The 5,371-nt window shown below is 32.4% G+C and overlaps 1 pseudogene; it reads left to right on the forward strand.

The window, feature by feature from the left end:
* Positions 1 to 263: 263 nt before the first annotated feature.
* LOC119472997 lies at positions 264 to 383 on the forward strand (annotated as a pseudogene).
* The last annotated feature ends 4,988 nt before the right edge of the window (positions 384 to 5,371 follow it).

A 5,371-nucleotide genomic window follows, 5' to 3' on the forward strand; every position in this document is an offset into this window, starting at 1 on the left:
TGCCATGTGTGTATCTGTGCAACAATGCTGCATGATCTGCACATGTACACAGAACCTAAATTACAGCAAAAAGAAAAAAGAAAGAAAACTGCTTTAGTAATGACCACATGCCCTGGTATGTGTTACTAAACTTCTAGAACATTTTTGCAAACAAATAACTATTTTATTAAAAATTATATAAATCTGCTTGCAGGAAAAATCTGCTGAAAATATCTTTAAATACATTTATGTTGCCCTGAGAATGAGATTCAAATCCTTACCTTGTCTATGGCCATACCACCTTGAACGCACCCAATTTTTGTCTGATCTCGGAAGCTAAGCAGGATCAGGCCTGGTTAGTACTTGGATGGGAGACAGCATGGGAATAACGGGCGCTGTAGGCTTTAAAAAATAAAAATAAATAAAAATAATTAAAAAAATTTAAATAAAATAAAATAAATAAATAAATAATAAAAAAATTAAAAAAAAAAAAAACTTCCTTACCTTGATCTATAGAGGTTTTCTTGATCTAGCCACTACTTTCCCTTTGGAAATTTCAATATTTCATGTGACTGTCTCCTGGTGCTTGCCAGTATGTAGGCATTTTATTCAGAGTCATTGTTTGTACTTTATGTCCAGGTTGATTTTCCTGTTTCTACCCTTAACACACAACTTACCCACATTTGAGTAATACTTAATGTGAGACTTTCCCTCACCACCTTCGATTAAAAAAAGAAAAAAAAAAAGACATCTCTATCACTGCATTTTCTAAAATATTTATACAAATTCCAAAATTTAAAAATTTTTCCATATTTCATTATTTTTCCAGATTTTGTATTTAATCTGTTTATTAAACTCTCCACCATTAGGCTACACATTCCAAAATGGCTTGCTGTTGTATCCCTCATGGCTAGTTCATGGCTGACTTATATTAGCAAATATTGTTGAGAAGCAGAACTTACCATAATTTTGAAGTGTCTATTACCTAAAATAATATTTGATAAAGTTAAATTATCAGGTGAATACACACACGTATTCAACACACACACATATTGCTTATTTTATCTTTTTGTATAGAGTTTGTGTCTCAGTCCAGTTATCATCCTACTTAGTTTTTTCAAATAATTATTTCAATATTCATCTTAAAATATGAAGGTAAAATATTAGTGCAATGTAAACTACAGTGACATTTATGGAACAAATTTGATAAAACGTTTTAGAATGTAATATTCACTACTTTGACCCACTAATCCCAAGAACTTTATTTTGTCCTAAGAAAATAATTAAATCTGTAGACAAGCCCGGCGCGGTGGCTCAAGCCTGTAATCCCAGCACTTTGGGAGGCCGAGGCGGGTGGATCACGAGATCAAGAGATCGAGACCATCCTGGTCAACATGGTGAAACCCCGTCTCTACTAAAAATACAAAAAATTAGCTGGACATGGTGGCGCGTGCCTGTAATCCCAGCTACTCAGGAGGCTGAGGCAGGAGAATTGTCTGAAGCCAGGAGGCGGAGGTTGCGGTGAGGCGAGATCGCGCCGTTGCACTCCAGCCTGGGTAACAAGAGTGAAATTCCGTCTCAAAAAAAAAAAAAACAAAAACAAAAACTGTAGACAAGTGTTTAAATACAAGCACTTTTCTTTGTTACAATGCTATTTAATAAAAGAGAAGTACTAGATCAAATCAAAGTATCTATCTGATAATACAAATTAAACATAGGTATAATGAGATAACCCTTAAAAATGTGTAATTAAAAAATTATTAAATCAAAAATAAGCCAACATGATCAATAGTTATCAAAAATAGCAATAGAATAAGATCCAAAAATATTTGAGATATTGAAACTATTAGGCATAGAATATACAATAAATAATATTTTAATTTGTATAAAAACCTAAGAGAGTAAAGGGAAAAAAGTAATAATAAAATATTAATTAAAAAATTACTAAATGTAACTAAACAAATTTGGTAAGTAAATACAGAACTTAGAAATAAAAATTAAATAATTAAAATTAAAAATTCAAAAGAGGTTTTTAGTGATAATGAAGAATTTAGATTAACATTGTCACTGAGATCAAAATATATGTTTTAAAAGGGCTTCCTAAAGCCAGTGTCTGGACTATGATGAAAATTCAGAGACATGTCTGATATTTAGAACCACTTTTCACCAGGGAGTGGCTGCTGATGTTATAAGTGATAGTTGAGACTCTAAAGTTAATATACAGTACTTTCATCAGCCTCCTAGGCAAGAAAGGCTCAAGCTGAATACTGGTATATGCCAAGGACTCCAAGTAAGCAGTTGATAGAAATAACACTGCAGAATGAATAGACCACTCTACGGGAGACTGCAGGCCACATTTGAACCATCTCAATCTTTGAAATTGCATTCAGGTAATGAAGACATTGTAAGTTCCCCAGGAGCCCGTAAGAAGCAAATACAAAATTCTCTCTGAAGTGAGCCATCATCCTAGGGTTTGCATTATTTTTGTAATTTTTCAAGTACAGTGTAAAAATAATAAACATTAAAACTAACCAGGTGCTTGATAATATAAGACAACATAAACGAGACCCGGAAGAAATGATAAGCAATTGAAATAGACACAGGGAAGCTGCTGTTATTTCATGTTGTTATTGGGAATTGCCAAATATAGATTTTGAAAAAATTAAGTTTAACATCTTCACTAAAAGATAAAACTGAGAATATTTTAAAATAAACTATGCAAAAGAAAACATGGAAAAGTATACATATTCTAAAACCAAAATGTAAATAATTGAATTAGAAATTCAACAACAAATTAAAATTTAAATATAAGTCAGAAAAACATATCCAGGAAAAAAACAAAAAAGAAAAAGCAAAAGAGTGACATAGACAATACTGTTAAAGCTATACATTTGATTCTTGTTTAGAGTAGTTATGTTCTAAGTTGCTGCAGGCACTAAATTAGCATATACAGAAGTATTTTTTCAAGGGCAAATAATGGATTAGGTTTCCGTGAGTGTCTAGTCACATGTCTCATCAATTGATCAATACATGACCTTGTTTTCTCTATGTTTCTATTTAAAGACACTTTCTTGTTATTTCTTATTTTTTGAGTCATTCTGGCCAGCTAATTTTTATAGAGACAAGGTTTTGCCATGTTACCCAGGCTGGTCTTGGACTCCTGGGCTCAAGTGATCCACCCACCTCAGTCTCCTAATACTTTATTATAATATATATTGTTGATTAATTAACAGTGAAGTCACAGCCAACAGCACCGTAACTCATACTTGAATGAAGCTTGCATAGTACTCATATTTTCTTGGTCAAGAACATATATCACAGCCTTTTTGTGCTTAGGAACACTAGGCAGCTCTTCAGCGGTATACTTTGGGTCATTTTAAATAGAAAAATCACCGACAAAAAGCATGAAATGAATAAAATACAGCATTTAAATAGACTTTAAAAAGGGCAGGACTTGGCTGGGCACAGTGGCTCATGCCTGTAATTCCAACACTTTGGGAGGCCAAAGTGGGAGGATCACTTGAGGTCAGGAGTTTGAGACCAGCCTGGCTGACATGACAAAAACCCATCTCTACCAAAAATACAAAAATTAGCTGGGTGTGGTGGTACACGTCTGTAATCCCAGCTACTTGGGTGGCTGAGGCAGGAGAATCACTTGAACCTGGAGGCTGCAGTGAGCTAAGATTCCACCACTGTATTTCAGCCTGGGTAACAGTGAGACTCCTTCTCAAAAAAAAAAAAAAAGATGGGTGCAGAACTTATTTATGGCCCCAGAGTTGAAACAAAAGGACAGTGTCACCTTGTTTGACCCCATCTGAAAGAGTGTCAGTTAACTACTCAAACATTTCGTCTCTGTGCATGCCTGCAAGTGACTGCACAAGCATCATAATTATTGATTTTGAGGTTACTAACAAACTTCAGCAAGTAGGAAAATTCACAAATTCAAAATTTGCAAACAATGATAATCAACTACAACTGAAGTAGCAGAAATAAAGCAGAAAGTAGTGTAGAAACAATATTTTAATAGATAATAGGAATTATCCAACACTGAAGAAATATATTAATCCTTAAATTTAGAGATCCCTAATGTCCCACATGGGATGAATCCACACAAAATCATGTGCAATTTTTAAGTGGGAAATTGTATCTCAGTAGAACTCAATATAAGGAGATTATGCTTCAGAATAATAAAGTGTTAATTGAAACTAATTTTGAGAAGCATCAGAATAATAAAAAATGGCAATTCTAAATATGTGTGCACTTAACAACCTTGCCTCAATTTATAAAGCAAAAATGAAAAAAGCTGTAAGAAAAAAATAGATAAAACCATGAGCAAAATGTTAAAGAATATATCTCTGTTACCATTAGAAAAACAAACATAAAGAGATATTGAATATTGAAAAAGCAGTGAGTAAACTAATCCCAGTAAACATACATATGATATGGCACCCACCCATTGCAGGATACCAAGAATCTTACAAATTGACCTTAAGAAGATAGTGTCCTCTGGCCAAAATTAAATTATGTTTCAAAAATATCATAAAATCATAACTATAAAATACTCAGATATTCAGAATAATTTACAAGACAAAGGAAAATTTTTTGAGCTAATTATATTCAAGATTGTTTGAATTGTGAGATTGTAAGATTTGAGCTGTAAGATTCAGGTAAAGTATAATAAATTTTCATCCTTTAATAAACATATTAGTAAAGAAAAAAGGTTGAAAATCAAAAAAACTAAACACCCCTTACAACAAGTGGAAAAAGAAAAACAAAATAAATAAATGTAAATAGGAGGGGAAATAATAAGAGCAGAAATTAATGAAATAGAATACAGGTATAAAATAGAATATTAACAGAATGAAAATGTATGTCTTTGAAACACCAATAAAATTTATAAATGTCTTGTGAAACAAAATAAAAAAACAAATCAGGAAAGAAAACAGTCACTATAAACAATGTAAAGGAGTATCAAAGATTATACTCACATTAAAATTATAAGATGTTATAAACCTATGTGCATAAATTTTAATTATAACTAAATGCCTATATTCTGTAAAATAACGTATCCTATTAACTGTAACAGAAAATAAAATATGAAAATATGACACATTTAAATATTTTTGTAAATAAAACCTTACAAAAAAACATTAAAGAAAACCTAAGCCATGTTCATAAAAGGTGATTTAATAAGGAATAGATGTCAGTTCTTCCAAAATCACCATTTAATGTCACTTAAATAAAAATTCCACAAAGGGCTGCAATGTAGTTAAAACAAAATGGGAGAGGATCCAAGATGGCCGTTTAGGAACAGCTCAGGATTGCAGCTCCCAGTGAAAGCGCAGAGGGTGAGTGGACGCCGTGTTTTTATTGCCCACAGACTAGGAAATTC

The sequence above is a fragment of the Cebus imitator genome, unplaced genomic scaffold (genome assembly GCF_001604975.1).
Source record: "Cebus imitator isolate Cc_AM_T3 unplaced genomic scaffold, Cebus_imitator-1.0 Scaffold7, whole genome shotgun sequence".
In the NCBI taxonomy this organism is placed as follows: Eukaryota; Metazoa; Chordata; class Mammalia; order Primates; family Cebidae; genus Cebus; species Cebus imitator.